We start from the raw sequence: 19250 nt of genomic DNA, 5'->3' as shown, positions 1-19250 counted from the left end.
TTTGTTATTTGGGGTGGGGAGGCTGGGGCATGGGCTGTGGATCGGGCTGGTGGCCGTGGAAGCCGTGGTGGGGACATGGTCCTGCTGAGCCCAGGGCCCCCATGGCGGCCAGGGCCACGGGGACGTTGGTGTCCTGTGCGGTGGATGGAGGCTCACGGGAGGCTTTCCTGGGAATGGGGGAGGGAGGGGCTTGACACCTACTCTACTTAAAGCAGCTGAAAAATGTTTTATGAAATAGTTTGTCACTTAGCAATGAAGAGCTCTCAAGGTTTTAAGGACTTACCGGGTCAAAACTTGGGAGAATGACCTCGAGGCCGTGGGCTGCTCTTGCACCTGACCGGCCAGGCAGACCGGCTCAGCACGGTGGCCTCCTGCCTGGCGGTCGAAGCCCTGCTCCCGCGTCTCGTCGGTTTGTGCCCAAGTTGTCTGCTGTCCCGAGAGGGGGCTGGTGGTCGCTAAGTCAAGGAGCAAAGCCCAGGACAGAGTCTATAAGAAGGAAAAGAAAACGCTGCCGACAGCCTGGGAGTGAGTTGTGAGCCAGTTTGCACGTTTGCTGTCGCTGCAGAGGTGACTCCGGACGCCTCTCCTCGAGACGCTTCTGTTGTGGATCCCTTAGGTGCCGTGCGAGCGAGCTGCGGGCCCCGCGTAAGGAGTGGTCTCCTGAGGGCCCGCTGTGTCCTTCACTGTGGCGAGGCGCGGTCTGCAGGACAACCTGCTCAGCATCACTTGGATCCCACGGACCTGTCCCCTCCAGGCGATGGGGGCAGAGGGAAACCCTCCTCCTGCCTTGTCCCCGAGGGGGTGTCCGGCAGGTCAGGGGGGAGGTCTGCCCCTGAAAAGTCGTGTTTACACCCGACTCATGCGGACACGGAGCCCACGTTCCCACCTCGGTTGGCCAAAAAAATCCTGAACTTTGAGTTTCCTTTTAAACCGTGTTTATGTGACCTGGCCCCTACGGGCCTGGGAGAAAGAAATGCCAATGGCCTTTGTCGTAGGCCCTCCAGGTGTCTCATGAGTGAGTTTTCAAGGTCAGAGAACCCAAGACCCAGGGATACCCAGCACCGCGAGGGGGAGCCAGCAGAGAGCCTGCCCGGTGCCGGGGCGGAGGGGACGCCAGGCCTGGAGTGAACAGTGCACCAGGTTGAACGGGAGCTCGAAAATAGCAACCCAGCAGATTCGAAAAAGAACCGAGTGAAGCTTCTAGAAATGAAGTGCCATCCCCGAACTGAAGACCCCACAGCCACTGAGATGCTGCCGAGGGGAGCATCAGTGGAGAAGAGGTCAGAAGGTGATCGGGGTGCTGCCCGGAGGGACAGGGTGGGAACAGCGTCAGCAGCCGAGGGAGCCCTGGGCCAGGGGCCTGGAGGGGCCTGAGGCCCGTCAGCTGGGGCAGGCGCGGGGTGAGCAGAGAGAAGGTGGGAGCAGGTGGGCTGGGCTGCAGGAAGCGTCCCATCCGTGGGTGATGCCCGTGGGTACCCCACATTCTGGGGAAGCCCCCGTAACCTCGAGGGGGTGGGTCTGGCCTGGGGTCTCGGGGGGTCACAGGACACTGCCTGCCGAGGGGAGAGACTGGCTGTCACAGGTGGGAGCGGGTGGCACCCAAGGTGCATCTGTGCACACCACATCCACGTGTACATGCACGTGTGCGACCTGCTGCCCGTGCCCTGAGCCCACCTCAGGTTCTCGCCTTCCTTCCCCGACTCAGGCCTGGCCTGGGTGACCTGGTGCCAAGCAGGCATGAGAACAGGGCTGTCCACACACCTTTTCTGGCCATGGCCAGCTCAGACTGATGGCCACACCGGGCAGCCCAGACCTGGAGCCTGGAACCTTCCTGGCTCAAATGTCTCGTGATTGCATCACTCCTGGACAGTGGGGCTTGCCTTGCTTCCAGCACTGCCCCCTCAGTGTGGCCATGAGGAGTGGCCGGGCTCCCAGCTGGCCTGCCACCTGCACCTCGGCCCCAGGGCCACCTCCACACCCCCAGAGCACTGCTCACCCTGCCAGCCCCCAGCCCCGCTTAGTCCCGCCATGCTGAGGCCCGGCCCCTCCATCCCACCCAGTCAGCACCTTGTTCTCTCCTGGGCGTGGGGGGTAATTGGCCCCCAGAGGAGCAGCTGCTTCGTTAGGAAGTTCAGGCAAAAGAAAACACGCTCACGGGCCCCAGCTGGCAGCCACCCCACAGTCACCCCGAGGTTGGCGCCGGGCACTCCCCTGGCCAAGCAGGAGAAAGCTGTGGCTGTAGGAACTGTGGGCAGCCTTCCGATACGAGACTTCCCATTTGCCTGCATGGCTGAGCAGCAACTTGCTGTGGCCCAGAGGGGAGAGGACAGCAGAGTCCAGGGGCAGTTGGGGCCCTCCTGGCTGCCGGGTTCCCTCCTCGGCTGCCTGCCCGTGAGCCTGCCGTGCTCTGCGCAGCTGTGTGAGCCTCCTCCGATGGCCAGTCTCTCTTGCTTCCCCGTGTCTTCCCCCTCCTGGTTGATGGGGCCAGGGGAGCTGGGCAGGAGAGGCCGGGGTCCCACAGGAGAGGAGCGGGGCTCAGGCCCAAGGGCTGGGCCGGGGGAGCCCCTCCACTGTCTCTGGGGCATGTGTCACCAAGGCAGGGTCTGGGCCTGGTGGGCTGTGGGTTTGGGGGGAACAAGGCTCAGCGGCGTGGGCCTCGGGCGCTGGGGCCTCCCGTGGGGTGACAGCCCAGCCACACCTCTGGACTTGCTTCCAGCCAGGGCCTGGGGAGGCCGAGTGGGCCCAGCACAGTCTTTGTGTCCCGCTCATTTGCATCTAGGACCCAAAGGCTGTTGAGTGGAGAGAAAATGGAGGTGGGATCAGGGTGGCCATTGGGGTGGGGTGGGCTTCACACATGCGCTGGGGTTGTGGTCCACCACACAGATGGCGGCCCAGGCCACTCTGCAAGGATCGGCCTGAGGTGTCAGCCTGGGGACTAGAGCAGAGGTCTGAGGCCCCAGGTGGGTGCCTGGCTGGGCTGTGCTGGGAAAGGTGCAAGGCCGGGGCAGCCCCGGGGGGCGGGCACTCTCTCTGTGGGCAGGGGATCCAGAGAGCCCCCACACTGCCCGCCAGGTGAAGAGTGACCTGTCCACAGCGGCCATCGCTGCAGGTTCCAGGACATGGGCAGAGCCAGCGTCCGTGCACACCCCTTGGAGACGCCACCTCCTCTGGGCTGGGGGCTGACCGCCCTCTCCCACCTCCTCTCATCCTTGTGAAGTCAGAGCAGGGAGCCGTGCCCCGCCCCCACCTGCCCTGGACCGAGTGGCATGTCCAGACCCACTGGGCTGACCCAGTCCCGGCAGGCGGCCTGCTGCAGCTGCTGAGCAGCTCGGAGGCCAGGATCAGCGCCTCCTGTACCCGCAGCCCTGGGGCTGCCCGCTGCTTCCTCGGTGCCTGGCCCTGGGGACTCTGACAGCTGGCTCTGCCTGGCGACAGCTCTGACTGCTGAGTCTCCGAAGAAACCAGGCCCTGGGGAGCGGGGAAGAGATTCCGCACACGTCCCCGGGGCGGCTGAGCCCATTAACCCCTGCAGGCTGGGCCGCGGGCCGGTGGTGGCGTTGGCCACGTGGTGGCCTGACCCCAGCTATCCCAAGACCCAGCCTGGCTTGCCCCTTCCTCATCAGATGCCCAGACCCAGGTCTTCCAAGGAGCTGGGTCGGCAGGGACCTGGGAGTGTCTCAGACTGACAGCATCAGGGTGCCAGGGGCTTGGAGACCACTGTTCCAAAGGGGAAACTGAGACCAGGAGGATGGGATCTGGCCTGTGACAGTCTTTGTGGCCTCCCTGGCCTTGGCAGATTCTGGAAGCCTGCCAGGGAGGTGGTGAGACCTCAGGTCCCAGGAGATGACAGCTGAGGGATGGCGTTCCTGGAGGAGGGCAGCAGGCAGGAGGGCGGGGCCTGAGGGAGTCCTCCCTGGGGCATGGCGGACATTCTGAGGCTCGACCAGCAACAACGCCTGCACAGCAGCTGGGCGGTGTCCACACACACACACTGGCTCCAATGGGCTCATGAAGGTGCCGATGAGGTCAGAACACGGCTCTGAGTGCTGGTGGGGCGTGGGAAGCACTCTGCCCAGGTGGGAGACCCCGCTCATGGGGGAAGGGGGTCCCCCCACTCTGCAGCCCCCAGAGGTGCCCTCTCCAGGGTTGGTCCAACCCCCCGCCCCCGTCTGCACTGCACTCAGGAGAGGAAGGTGGGGCCCAGTGACCATCACCCTGCATGTCCTTAGTCCCTCCTGCATCTTCCAGGTTCCCTATGGGGCTGGTCCTGTTGCGCCTGCACCCCTGACCCCGGAGACTGCTGCGCCTTCCACTCTCGCAGGCCTTTGGACCCTGGCCCCACAGAGGTGGACAGAGCTGACAGCAGCCCTTGGGGCTTGGCAGCCAGAGAGAGGCCCGGTCAGGCCCCCCAGCACCCAGCCCATGAGACCAAGCAAACGGCCACAGAGCTAACCATCAAAGGGAACATGGGAGGTGATCAAAGGATGGCACAAAATGATCTCCTGGAGCTGAAATGTGGCGTCCCGGCTGGCAATTCGCAGCCCACTGGAGGAACAGGAGGTGGGTGCTGAGACCCAAATTAGCACCTTGAAGACACCAGGGAAACTAGAAAGCACATGGGGCAGAGATTCCAGGGAGGGAACGTGCATGACAGGAGCTCGGGCAGGAGGGTGAGGCGCTGCTGGGGAGAAGCCGCAGCCAAAATGCGCGCACCCATCTCGGAATGGCACGGCACGCGGCCCCAGCAGCCGGAGGGCGGAGGGCTCCAGGGCCCAGGCTGCACCCAGAGAAGCTGGCGCTTCACAAAGATGCAGGGAGATGAGCCAAATCCACAAAGGAAAAAAGTAAAACGGATTGCGTGGTAGGCGTTACGGATGCTCACAAGACCTGGCACTTTCTCTTCCCAGGCAAGTGGGAGGAGAGGGGCCGGCCAGCAGGCGAGAGGCACATGACTGACTGGTGCACCCGGGCGGAAGCCTCGAAGGGCCGGCATACGGTTCTCCACTCTCTCGGGGTGCTGAGGCCGTGGTGGAGGCTCCTGGGGAGCGGGACCCACCAGCAGATGGGGCCTGGAACCCCAGGCCAGCTTGTGGAGAGTCACCGGAACCCGCAGTGGACTTCAGTGTAAGCAAGAAGTCAGCTTTGGTGTGTGTTAAACCACGGGGCTTTGGCGATGTTTGTTACTGCTGCATGCGGTCTCCCAGCCTGACGAACACACGTCATCTTAGACTTCTGAGTATACCAGCGTTTGTGATCTGGGGCTGCGTAACAAGTCACCCCAAGTGCAGTGGCTTACGATGACAGACCTTTACCACTGCAGTTCTGTGGGTCAGGAATGTGGGAGCAGCTTAGCCACTGGTTCCACCTGGGCTCTCTCGGGAGGCTGCAGTCAACTCGTTGGCCAGGGCTGCAGTGCTTGGAAGCCCTGATGGGTGCCTCGGTCCACTTCCGAGTAGGCTCATGTGGCTGTCGGGGGGGTCTGGCCTCCCCATCACGCTGCCGGAGCGTCCTCACTGCTGGGCGGCCAGCTGCCCCGCAGCAAGTGGACCGTGAGCAGGTGGGACAGATGCTGCCAGGCTTCAACGATGGCCCTCCATCATTCCACCAGCTCCACGGGTGAGTCCAGCCACGCTCCACGGGGGAGAGTGAGCCCACCTCCTGGAGGGCGGGGGACCGGGGAACACATTTTAAAGGTGCCACCCGCTGCACACACAGCGTGTGGGCGTCCTGGGCAGAGCAGCTGCTTGACCAGGCGAGCGGCCCCCTGTCCCCAAGTCCGGCTGTCTGTTCTGTAGCACAAGCACCACTGGCATCTTCTCTCAGCAGGGCTGCGGGCCCCCAGCTGAGTGGGAGCAAGTCCCGGGAGCACCACCTGGGAGTTCGTGACCGTATGGCGTGAGCATCATTTTAAAGGGAGAGCCTGAGACCAGAGCACTGGAGTGGTGTGACGGGGGACTTCAGACGGCGGAGGGTGACCGCAAGGAGACATGGGGTGGCCGCCCCCTGTTTTCACCCGCCAGCTGACTTGGTAGGTCTCACTTCTGTCCTCACCTTGGTGATACCTATTCCACCCATGGTCGGCTCAGCCCCTGCCACCTCCACAGCCACGTGGCCTTTTTTCCTATTAGGTTGAACCCTGTGAATTGCCTTTTTTAGGTCAAAACAGACACGTAGCAGCAATTTCATACCGTTCAACCTAATTATTTCAGTGCAGCCGGCACCTGGCACCAATTTTCTCAGAACAGAATTTCCCAGTTCCCAGGGCCAGTGTGCTCCTAGGGGTGCAAAGCACAGGAAAGATAGAGGGTCCTCCCTAGCAGCGTTTCAAAATTGAGTCCTTTTCAATATGGAAGTGAGAGGAGCGAGGAGCTCCAACAAGGTCTGTCCTTTTGTGAGGTCTCCCTTAGTTTGAGGGTCCTGCCCTCCCTCCTCCCCCTCCTCCTCTTCCCCCTTCTCCTTCCTCAGCAATGTTAAGACCCTCCAATGGCTTTCCATCCTATCTAGAGAAAAGCCCAGTTCCTTAAAGTGTCCATCACGATCAGGCCCACCTGACTCTGCTCGCCCCTCTTCTCCCCGCTGCAGCCACACGGCCTCCTGTAGCTCCTTGAACAGCCTGCCTCGGGGCGTTTGCACTTGCCAACTCCCTCCCTCTTCAAGCTTTCTCTCACCTTCCTGCTCTGCTGTGTTCTCCACCTCAGTGCCCAGCACCACGAGGCCTCTCAGGGCTGAGTCGTTTATGATGTCTCCTCCCCCAGAACCCAAGTTCACAAGGAAGGACTCGGGCTGTTTTCCCACGCTCTGTCCTCAGGTGTAAAACAGGGACTGATGTGTCATAGACACCCAATAAATAGTTCTTGGATGAATAGAAATATCAAGTTATCTTTAATAAAAGTGTGTTATGTTGTCCCGTTTTGCTTGTGCCCCGGGGCTGCGCGCAGTGTGACCCCTGGGCAAGCTGATTCCGCACCCCTGGACTGCTGCGACCTTGTTGTTGTTAAATTTGAGTACCGAGTGGTTTCTTTAAATGGGAGCTCACGGGAGCTCCAATACCTGGGTCCTTGCCTGCTTGGAAGGAGTGGTGTAAGACCCTGGAGCCGCCTGCCCCTCGGCACGGAATGTTGATGTGGCCACGTCCAGGGGTCTGCTTTCTCTCCCCCTCGGAAGTTGATGACCAGGATGGCGTGGGACGTTGTCTCTGGGGTCTCAGTCCTACACCAGCCATTGACGCTGTCCCCGTCCCACTGAGCTACAGCCTGAAACCACGCCCCCAGACTCCCGTGCCAGGGGCTTCCGGCCGGGGTCTGCACCTAGAGGCACCTGCGTGGGATTAGAAGGCACGAGGGAGGTGACCCTTCCACCTGACTCCAGCAGCCATGGCAGCAGCAGGTGGTGCAGGCTCCTGCTGTGGGGTGGGGTGGGGCAGGCAACGGGCCCAGGCTCCTGTGGGGACCCTGGTGGCTCCCTGCAGCTCCAGATCTCTGGGCGACACTTCCAACCCGCTTTGTGTTCTGTGCAAATTCCCTTTCTGTTTGAGATGCACAGAGCAGTTTCTATGTCCGCTTTGAACCCAGGCCAATACAGTGTAGAGCCCCAGGGGTGCTTCCAAGGAAGAGACCCCCAGTCTGTGTTTCGTGGCTGCAGCCCCAGAGCTGGTTCAGCAGTGGAGACTGATGGTGGCTCACGCACACCAGGAGGCTCCGTGCCGGGATCTGAAGCTGGGCTGCTGAAGTGGAGTGCGCCGAGCTTACCCGCTAGGCCACTCGGCCGGCCCCGGTTCTTTCCTTTTTAACAGCTTTAGCGAGGGATGTTTTATAGACTATAAAATTGACTCATTTTAAGTGTACAGTGCAATTATGTTTCATAACTTTAGTTATGTAGTGATCACCACAACCTAGTTTGAGAACATCTCCGTCACCCCCAGCAGTCACTCCCCGACCCCACCCCAGCCCCCGGCCCCCACGGGTCTGCTCTCTGACTCCACAGCTTTGCCTCCTCTGCACCCTTCAGAGTACGGCAACCACACACCCGTGCTCTTGCGTCTTGGCTCTTTCCCTGAGCATCGTGTCATGACGTTCCGTGTGTCAGAGCTGTGTCCGTCTTTACAGCCAAATCGCATTCCACTGTGTGGATGCGTCACCTTTTGTTTCTCTGTTCCCCAGGTGATGGGCATTTGGGCTGTGCCCGTATTTTAGCTCTGAGGAGTGAGGCTGCCATGGATATTCCTTTACAAGTGTTTCTGCGGGCTCAGGTTTCCATTTCTGTTGGGTAGATACCTGGGAGTGGAATCGCAGGGCCGGATGGTGAATTTATGTTTAAGGTTTTAGAAAACAGACAGTCTTCCAAAGTGCTGCACTATTTTGCCCTCCCGCTGGCAGGGTCCAAGGGTTCCCACCTCCACAGCCTCGTCGTCCCTTGTCCCTGTCTGTCTTTTCAATTATGGCCATCCTCGTGTGTAAAGTGTACCTTATTGCGGCTTTAATTTGCGTCTCTCTGTTAGCTAATGTCGCCAAGCGCTTCTCCAAGCTCTTCTTGGCCATCTCTGTATGTCCTTTGGTGCAATGTCCGCTCAGATCTTTTGGCCATTTTTAAACTGGGTTATTTGTCTTTCTATTGAGTTGTGAGACACACACGCATGTTCTGGATACAAAGTCCTCTATCAAATACATGATTTGAATATCTCCTCCCATTCTGTGCGTTGATACCCTTGTTGAAAATCAATGGACTACAAATGTAAAGGTTTATTTTTGGACTCAATTCTGTCCTCTTGCTAGAACCGTATTACCTTGATGATTGTAGCTTTGTAGTAAGTTTTGGGGAAGTGTGAGTCCTCCAACTTTATTCCTTTTTAAGATTATTTTGGCTATTCTGGGTACTTTGTATTTCCGTATGAATTTTGGGATCAGCTTATCAATTATTGCCAAAAAAAAAAAAAAGAAAAGCCAGCTGGGATTACAATAGGTCCGTGGATGAATTTGGGAAGCATTACCATCTTAACAGTATTGAGTTATCCAGTCCATGAGCATTGGTGTCTCTCCCTTTAGTTTTCCCTTCATTTCTTCCTGCCATGTTCTGTGATTTTCGTGTACACGACTTGCACTTGCCCAAGGGGTTCTGAGGCCCAGGCTTGGAGCTGGTGCACGGCTCGTCCAACGCATTCTGTCGGACGAAGTCAGCGCTGAGGCCCACCCACCGGACTCCAGAAGTAGGGGGATGGAAGACACTGCTGGTGGAAGCTGCCTCGCAGGGGGCGTGGGCGCAGGCGGAGGTGAGCCTGGCGGCTGTCCCTGCGGTGGCATGAGCCCGGCTGGGGGTGAAGCCTGCAGGGCTGAGCAGGGGCTGGTGCTCGGCCTGCGCTGGGGGATTTGACCAAGGTCAGCGACCAGCTGGGACTTGACTTCTTCACTTCCGACGTGGTCAAGCAGGGGGCTTCCACGACGGTCCCCAAAACACCTCTTGTAGTCTCAGCGCCAACTCCGTTAAAAGTCAGACCCCAAATTGACCTTGCAGGGTGCCGAGGTGACGTGTAGGGTGAATTTGGAGGCTCAGCAGTTGTGTGTGTGAACATCGGCATCCACTGCAGCCCGAGGACGGGGTGGGAGGAGGAGGCGGGCTTGAGCTCCCAGCTGCCTCCAGGCCCTGTCTGTGTGGACTGGCCTTCCTTTGCTGGGTGGGTGTGTAGTAAAGGATTCAACCTCGTCCAAGGAGGTCTGGCCTTGCCCTCAGCTCCGGAGAGGTGGTCTCGAGGCCTTGAAAGGTCCTGCTGATAAGAGGGTCTTCGCTGGTCTGGGGGCCACACCAGTGAGTCTAACAGCCGGATTTAGGGTGAGGGCTTGGTCACACGGTATCAGCTTGGCCTCCGGAGGGGCAGTCGACCATGGAGCCCCAGTAAAAGACCTGGACACCACGGCTCAGGTGGGTAGTGCGGGACTGGTTGGCAATGCTCCGTGCAGACTGTCACCCATCAATGTTGGGAAAGTCGTGCGGTCCCTGACTCCCGGGGCGAGGACCTGGAGCCTGCTGCACCGACCCCTGGGCCTGCCCTGCGCCTCCTCCCTGGCCGCTTCAGTCTGTGTCCTTTCCTGGGGATGGACTGTGACCGCGGGCTCTGCGAGTCCTCCTAGTGAGCCATCAAACCTGAGGGGGTCCGGGGACTCTGAGCTTGTAGCTGGCGTCACAATTAAGGACAGTCACTGGGCTGTCCCTCTGACTTTACAATCGCCCTGTAGTGACCTGTCCTGGGGTGGCTGTCTGCGAGGGGCTGCCGTCCCCTCACAGCCCCCAGCACCCTGGTCCTCTAGACCCAGAGCTGGAGTCAGACCCCATTACTGCCCGGGGACACACCGTCTACCTCTGGTATTGTCAGAAAGCCTGGCGTGTGGGGTTGGCGGCCCAGGGGGGGTCATCCGAGAAGGAGGGAACATGTGCCGGATGAGGTCACCTCCTTGTCGGAGACTCGGGGCCTGAGCCGGCCGCCCGGCAGCAGGGCAGGTCCACAGGTCCACGTGGTGTGACGACAGGAGCTGGAGCCCAATGGGCTGCACTGCCTGAGGTCAAGGTGTCCCCCACCCCTGGTGTGGGCGAGAGCGAGAAGGGCTGGGTAGGGGTGTTGGCGCGGGTTTTCCTGGGCGCCCTCTGTACTCCACCCCTGTAGACACCCCCACGGGGGGCCCTCGATGCCCGTCCCTGGATGAGGCTGACTCAGAGCCCACCGCTCCAGACTAGCCAACCAGGACAGCTTGGTTTATCCATTCACAAATGCTTTACGGCATTTACCATTTGCCAGGCCTCATTCCAAACCCTTCACGAAAGTGACACAAAAGGGGATCAATGTCCCCCAGCACCCACAAGGGTCATGTTGGGGGTACAGTTGTCATTCCCATCTTGCAGGGAGAAACTGAGGCACAGAGTGGTCTCAGAGGTGCTGAGGGCCCGTGGCCCACATAGCGCTGACCGGGCATCCTGAACCCCAGCCCAGGCCGCAGGACAGAGCTCCTGCCCCAGGAGGACGGGCCCAGTGTGCTGCTCCCATCAGCGTGGATCTGGTCTCTGAATGCCGAGTGAGCTGAGATGTGGACAAAATGTGCACGAATGTCCCCGAGCACATAGCATTCCAGGGACACTCCGCTAACTCTGGGAGGACCCAGCGCCTGGCCCCTGTGCCCTCTCACTGACCCCTGACCCAGGGGCAGACCCTCACGGTCTGGCTTTGGGTGGGAACCAGCTCCAGCCCCCTGTGTGGACGTGGGGCCTGTGGCCTGGCTGTGGCCCTCGGCGGCATCATAGCCCCAGTACCTCGTGGGTGCATTGGACCCTACAGCCCTGCCCCTCCCATCCCCATTCGCTACCATCCCTCCCTCTGGCTTCCCCACCTAGTCGTGCATTTTATTAGCAGTTTAAAGATTCAGCGCTTCTACTCGCTGGGGGTCTGAACAGAGCTCCCGGGCCCTCTTGTTCAGCGGTCTGGAGCAGCAGAGACCGCCTTCTGCCCTCGTCCTGGAGTCCCCTTCAGTCTCTCTGACGTGGCCAGCATCCCGGGGCAGGACAGTGCCGGCAGATGTCACTTTCTCCAGGTGTCCCAGCAGCGGGCGTCTCCAGCTGATGCTCCTGGAACCACCTGTGCACAGGGGTCTCGGAGGGGCAGCATTGTCGCTGTGGGTGTGCCATGTCAAGAGCGAACATGTCTGAAATGTCGGTGGGGCAGCAGAGCTGCTCCTCGCCGAGGCTGGGCCCCGTGGGAAGCTCGCTGGGGAGGGAAGAGTTCCCGACAACGTGAGTGGGTGGGGATCCCACGAAGAACAAAACTACGTGCCCTTATTTGTACTCCAAGCTGGTGGAACGGGTCGCCCCCCTGTGTGTCTGTGGCATCTTTTGCTATGGGATATTTTAAATTTTTACATGGTTAAATATGTCAATTCTTCCGTTATGTATGTAGCAAATATTTTTCCAAGTTCAGAGTTAACTGTGTTTTCTTTTGCTGAGTAGAATTTTAAGCGTGTGTGTGACAAACCTGTCCATCCTTCGGGAATATGCTGCCAGAAGCGTTTCCCAGTTTGTCGTCAACTGCGGTTCTTTTGCTGATCAGAAGTTTTAAATTCACAGAGTCAAGCCTTTCTCTGTGGTGTCTGGCTTTGTGGGGTTTGAGGAGGACTGCAGATAAGGCCCTTTATTTCGCAGAAAGTTTGGACCAAATGAGACCCACGAGCCTGGCTGGTGGAGACGACCGTCCGGGTATAGTCCTGGTCCAGGCTGCACTGAGGAGGTGGATCAGATAAGCAGCCCCAGTGGGCTCCCTGGATCCCGTGCTTCCGGTCCCCGCCCTCAGGTGAGGGTTGGAAAGGGAAGGTGAAGGTGGATCTGTCCTTGGTGGCTTCCATCTTTTTCCACAGGGGAGCCCCAGCGCGGGCGTTCAGCTCTTCTGTGGCAGCAGAAGGACAGAGTCTCATCCAGAACCTTCTCCACACCGGCTTCCATCTAGACACCATCGTGATGAGGATCAGGGCTGCCCCAGGGAGAGAAGCCCAAGGCTTCCTGCCCTACATACCAATCTATATGATCCTCTGGGAAGCATCGGACATCCTGACCTGATCTGATCTGATTCTTATCTAGTTATAGGACCTCCCAATAACCAGACCCCACCTGCACTGACACCATTTTAATGACTTTTTACATCATCTTTCCTCTGTCTGGTAAAAATAAATACGTACGCATGCCTTATCAATTTAGCCCTAACCCTCAACACATTGCAACTCTCACCGCCCACGGGTCCTGTCCCCATGCCTGCAGCTCTCACTGCCCACGGGTCCTGTCCCCACGCCTGCAGCTCTCACTGCCCACGGGTCCTGTCCCCACGCCTGCAGCTCTCACTGCCCACGGGTCCTGTCCCCACGCCTGCAGCTCTCACTGCCCACGGGTCCTGTCCCCACGCCTGCAGCTCTCACTGCCCACGGGTCCTGTCCCCATGCCTGCAGCTCTTCCTGCCCATGGGTCCTGTCCCCATGCCTGCAGCTCTCACTGCCCACGGGTCCTGGCCTCATGCCTGCAGCTCTCACTGCCCACGGGTCCTGTCCCCATGCCTGCAGCTCTCACTGCCCACGGGTCCTGTCCCCATGCCTGCAGCTCTTCCTGCCCATGGGTCCTGTCCCCATGCCTGCAGCTCTCACTGCCCACGGGTCCTGGCCTCATGCCTGCAGCTCTTCCTGCCCATGGGTCCTGTCCCCATGCCTGCAGCTCTCACTGCCCACGGGTCCTGTCCCCATGCCTGCAGCTCTCACTGCCCACGGGTCCTGGCCTCATGCCCGCAGCTCTTCCTGCCCATGGGACCTGTCCCCATGCCTGCAGCTCTCACTGCCCACGGGTCCTGTCCCCATGCCTGCAGCTCTTACTGCCCACGGGTCCTGTCCCCATGCTATTCTCTGAATAAAAGAACACTACTGCTAGACCTTGAGAGTCCAAGAAATCTTTCTTTTGACTCCTCAACTCACCGAGCCCGCATCAATCAGTTTTGGCTGGGTGAGGTCCCGGAGCTAAACGCAGAGTTCTGGTTTCTCCGACTGCTCAATTGTGGCAAGAACGGCAGCTTCCTTGAGAGGGGCATCAGCGGTCCTTTCGCTGTAATAAATGGCCCTAAAGCTCGGTGGCTTCAAACAGCAGCCATTCACGTAGGACACGTTTGGGGCTGACAGTCTGGGCTGGGCTCACCTGGGTGGTTCTTTGGCTGTCTTGGCAGGTCTGCCCTGGCCTCCATGGTCAGCTTCCTGGAGAACTTCTGCGGGTCCACTGGGGTCCACTGGGGCCTGGCTGCTTCTTGAAGGCCTCACACACAGGTCTAGCGGTTGACTGGTTTTCCGCTGGGCACCTCGGCTCTTCTCCGGTTTCTTGGACCAGGCAAGGCTGGTTCTCATGATGTCGGCTCTCCAGGGGCGGGAGGGGAGAGGCTGCATCTTGCCTTGGATGCATTCTTTCAGTCAAAGCTGGTCCCGAGCCTGGTCTCTATTCAATGAGCAGGAAGTCAACTCCATGTTCCAACTGGAGGAGCCAGAGAGGATTTGTGTCATGTGGCTTCTACCACAGCAGGCCAAGTTGACCATGGAGTTGTGAGAGTCGTGTCTGAGGCTCAGCTGAGGCCCTGCTCTCCCTGTGCTCTCATTTCCCTCCCTTTCTGCCTCAAAAGCAGCCAGGGGAGTTTCTGTTAATCCAAAACTGCATCCTGACTCCTACAGGGTTTGGTACCAGCAGTGACTGCAGACCACAGATGTTCAAGCAGGGCATTCTGGGATGGTCTACACGCCCCCGTTGGGTTTGGAAGCTGTAAGGATGCAGGTACATCCAACGACGGGACACTTGGAGCCCATGGCACCCACTGTGAAATGGTTAATTGATGCTCACCTGGGAGGAAGCGCCTGTGGAAGGCACGGTGTGATGAGCAGGGGCTGCAGGACTGTGGGCTGGGCTGGCTGCTCTGAACTGCAGGAGTCCAAGGAAATAACATGACGTCATCAGAGTTTCCGAATTCTGAGCTCAAGGCACAGTCGGAGAACAAGAGTGTTTCTATAATCCCCAAAAGAATCTTTGATCTCTGATGGTGTCGAGGTTACACGCTCCCAAATGAGACACAGATTATCTGGAGGGGGGCTGAGTTCCAATGTAGACTGAATTGACATCCTCTCCCCAGGTCTCTTTGTGCGAGTTAGGGCCCTGATTGGGACAGAGTTGGACCCCGGAATTAGGAGGGAGACTGGGGGGAGGGTTTAGGGAGCCGGAATGCCAGGATCATCACGCTGAGCAGAGCAGCACCCCGCCCCCCACTATGGGTCTGGTCCTGCCTTGTTTGAAGACCTCGCAGTGACCTCACCTGCTGCGGTTACTTTGCAGGCAGGTGCCGATTCATCACAGTCCTCCTCCACCACCCCTCCCTGCTTCCAAACCTACAATTAGACTCAGATCCCGGCATGTCCCAGGGGGATAAGTACAAACCTAACCTGGGAAAAGAGGACTTACAGATCAAAAGGTTCACAAGGTTTGTCATTTACGTTGTCAGGAAATTGGGGGTGTGTGGGAGGTTTCTGCAAGTCCTTGACGGGGGAGGGAAGAACAAACCTGTGGATCGGATCGAATTGTTCGAGATGTGTGCAGTTACAAGGGACTTGCAATTCAATATTTTTAGCTCAAGAAATTGGAAGTCTTCCTCACTTTTTTCTCAGTTGGTTGTTGAAACCTGAGCTTAACATTCCCCCACTGGCTGAAATCAAGATGCTGGAAAGGCTGTCGTGTGGTGGAGAAGGAGGGATCCAAAATCAGGAAAGTTGGATGACTCATTTCCCGACTCTGGTCCCCAAAAGACCCCAGGGATGCTCCTGTCACCAAGGTCCTGCGGCATACAAAGGAGGAAAGCACTGGCGTCCCGGGACAGCTCAGAGGTGTCCTCTTTAGGAGAGAGAGAGGAGGGGGATGCTGATGCTGGACTGCGTGTTCTGATTGCAACGAGGACGATGGGCAAACGTTTCTAAAGGGTTAGGTAGTGAAGACGAAAACGAAAATGAATGGCTTTGAAAACCAAAAGATGCTCAGAACCAATGAATAAGTCTACAAGCTAGTCCTTTGGAGACACAATCACAATAAAATAGAGAAACAGTTAGAAAACCTCATCAAGAAAAGAAGAAAGTTAAAATATACAAAAGAAGAAATAAGAAGAAAAGAATCACAGATACGGAAATTTTTTTAGTTATAAGAGACCGCTTTGATGAACACTAAGCAAATAAATAAGGCACAGTTAAATAGATGATTTTCTAAGAAAATATCATAATTGTATTATAACAGATGCCCGAAGAGGTTTAAAAATCTAAGGACACCGAGTAACGCAGACCATTTTTCATAGAGCTGTCCCCACAGGAGTCCTCAGGCCCGGGCAATTTCATAAGAATACTGTACATTTTAAGGAAATGATAATTCAAATATCATATAAAGTGTGCCAGAATATAGGAAACTAAGGAAAATTTCATGGAATGCAAGGATGGTTCATTGATAAAAAATATTTCTATACCATTCACCATATCAACAAATCAGAAGAGAGAACTCACGTCAGCATCTTCTTAGCTACTAGAAGAGGCATTTGATAGCATTTAACTTATCTGTCTTTTTGTTGAGGTAAGATTGACGTAGTCAAAGGGACAGGTCTTTAAAATCTTTAAACAGTCTTAAAGCTACAGAAAAGTTTTGCCTTCTCTTCCTTAACCATTTGAGAGAGAGTTGCTGACCTGTTGCCCCCCCAGCCCCAAAGACTGCATCGTGTTGTTCCCATGAGCAAGAATATAATCCTACGTAATCAAAATGCAACTTTCAAAATGAGGACATTCACACTAATGCGTCACTCCCGTCTAGTCCTCAAACCCCGTTCCCCTCCACTCTTTGAGCACTTCTCTATCCTCTCACAAACAAGGTGTTCCAGGCCCATCTTATACTTTCTCTGGCCCAACCCAGAAATCAGCCATTTCCCCAGAGATCCCCAGTTCCTGTGAGTGGATCCCAGCATTTCAGTGTGTGGATCAGAAGGGCACAATTCAACAAGATTTGACAAACATGTACACGCTGTAACCAATACCTCCAATCAAAACACAAGGCACTTCCATCACCCTGGAAAGCTATGTTGCCCCTTGAAGGTTATTCAGACTCCCACAGGCATCCACTGTTCGGATTCCCGTCCCCATGGTTCACTTTCCTGTTCTTCATTTGAATAGAATCCTAAAGTACACATGTTTCTGTGTCTGGCATTTTGTACTCAGTCTGGTGTTTTTGAGATGTGTCCATGTTGTGGCACATTTCAGTAATTCAGTCCTGTTTTTGCTGAGGAGTATTTCACTGTACGACTCTCCCACAATTTCTTTATCACCTCTCCGACTGCTGAACATTTAGAGTCTTTCCAGTTTTTGGCTTTTGTGAACCAGGTGGCTCTAACCATTATTGTACAAGTTGTTTGTGGTCATGCGTCGTCATTTCTCTTGGAAAGTAACTAGGAGTGAACTCGCTGGGTCCTGGGGTGGGTCGATGACTGCAGAAGAGTTTGACAAAGTTGTACATTTCACGCTCTCAGCAGCGATGTATGAATTCCATTCGCTCCTAACTTTACCAGCATTTGGTGCCAATGCTTTTTTTTCCCTTTTCGTTATTAAAGTGGAAGTAAAGTGGCGTTTCCCCCAACAGGAGAGGAGGAGAGCCCTGCGGATCCCCTGGGCTGTCAGAAAGACCAACAACTGGGTCCTGGAGCGAATGCAGCCTGAAGGATTGTTGGAGGTAAACAGGATAAACTGAGGCTGTCTACTTCGGGCCCATCACGGGAAGGCAGGCCTCTCTGGGAAAGACAATAATGCTGGGGAAAGCAGAAGGTGGCAGGAAAAGAGGAAGACCAATCACGAGATGGATTGATGCCACACAGGAAGCCATAGGCAGGGGTCCACAGGAGCTGAGGGGGAGTGTTAGGACAGGACACTGTGGATGTCAATCATTCATAGAGTCCCCCGGGGGCAGACTGACCTGCCAGCTCCTAACAACCACCACAACAAAGTGGTACCTCGTTGTCGCTTAAGTTGTGTCTTCCTTACCCTTGGTTTTCAGCAGTTTGACTTGGAAGTGCCCAGGTGTGGTTCTCTCTGGGTTCAGCTGTGCTGAACTTACTGCATCTGTAGGTTTATGTTTTTCAACAAATTTGGGGAATTTTCAGCCATTATTTCTTCAAAAAGCCATTCTGCCCCATTGTCTCCCCTCTCCTCCTGGGCCTGTACTGCACGTGTGTTAGACCTCTGACACTGTCCCCGAGATCACTCGGGGCCCCCAACCCCTCCTCCTGCAGCGTCCGCTCTGCTGGGCTGCAGACACAGCAGAAAGTTTCTTCAGTCCTGTTGAACGGTTTCCACTTCTCTGTTGAGATTTTCCATCTGTTCCCTCGTGCGTTCGTTGGCTCCTTCAAATCCTTGGGCAGATTTATCAATGCTCGTTTAAGTTCTGGTCAGCCACTTCTGGTCCCGGAGGGTCTGCTTCCGTTCTTTCCCCTGATTTTGGGTCACCTTTCCACGCGTCTTCTCGTATCTAGTAACTGTTTCTTCTACGCCGGACAGTGCGGCTGTCACATTGAAAGGAGTCTAAACGATGTCTGCTTTTACAGACGCTGCCTTCTGCTGGATGGCAGGGAAATCCCAGTGGACCGTCTGGTCGCGTCAGGCTGGTGGGATGCTCCGGAAGGGTGGGTCTGTTTCTGGTTAGCCCTCAGTCCCAGGTTTTGGCCCTTATTCTGAAGTGATTCCTACTCCTAAAGCTTCCGGGGTCTTGCTGCCCCAAGGGGCCCGGGCGGACTCTCCACTCCAGCTGGCAAGACCTGCAGAGCCACCCAGCGCTGCCTCACAGCGGGTGCCTCCACTCGGCTCCCAGCCCACAGCCACCACTGCCCCGGGCTTCACGGAGGACGTCCCCACACACGTCCAGCCTGTTTCCCAGCCAAGGACCTGAGGACCCCCCATGCAGACTCACTGTGATGCTGTGATTGACAATAAGGATGTGTGTCTGGTCTTCCGTCCCCATTCCTGGCAGGGAGCTCCCACAACCTTGGAATCCCCTGCAATGAAAGGATAAAGCTGTCTTCTGTTATGTTAATGAGGCGACTTTTGGGCCAAGGATGGGAGCTGGTTGCCGGGAACCAAACATGAGATTAGGGCCTTGGAGCTTTCAGTTTCACCCCCCTTGACCTCTGGGGAGGAGCGAGGAGAGGGTCAATCACCAACGGCCGATTATTTAATCGGTCGTGCCTACATGATGAAGCCTCCATAAAACCCAAAAGGAGGAGGTTCGGAGAACTTCCAGGTTGGCGAACTAGGACTCATCCAGGTGCCACTGTGCCGGGTCCCAAGCTGCTCGAGGCAGAAGCTCCTTTGTTCGGGACCTCGCGCCACGTGTCTCTTCATCTGGCTGTCTGTTCCTATCCTCACATCCTTTGTAATACGTCAGCAGTCCAGTGAGTAAACCGATTTCCTGAATTGTGTGATCCACTCTAGCAAATTAATTGACCCCCAGGAGGGGGTCGTGGGACCCTCAATTTATAGCCAGTTGATCAGAAGCACAGGTGACAACATGGACTTGGCACCACCATCTGAAGGTGGGGACAGGGGGAGTCTTGTGGGACTGAGCCCCTAACCTGTGGGATCGGACGCCATCTCCAGGGGGTTGGTGTCAGAACTGACTTGACTTGTAGGACACTGCGCTGGTGG

General features: G+C 56.8%; 1 long non-coding RNA gene across 1 annotated transcript; it reads left to right on the top strand.

Moving 5' to 3' along the window:
• The first annotated feature begins 323 nt into the window (after positions 1–323).
• On the top strand, positions 324–6869 carry LOC138920551 (uncharacterized). The gene is made up of 4 exons (XR_011431941.1): positions 324–1280; positions 4249–4560; positions 4908–6028; positions 6583–6869. It is a non-coding gene; the product is annotated as an uncharacterized lncRNA (long non-coding RNA).
• Positions 6870–19250: the final 12381 nt, after the last annotated feature.

Source organism: Equus caballus, chromosome 24 (genome assembly GCF_041296265.1).
Source record: "Equus caballus isolate H_3958 breed thoroughbred chromosome 24, TB-T2T, whole genome shotgun sequence".
Classification (NCBI taxonomy): Eukaryota; Metazoa; Chordata; class Mammalia; order Perissodactyla; family Equidae; genus Equus; species Equus caballus.
This window is presented reverse-complemented; position numbering and strand designations above follow the sequence as displayed.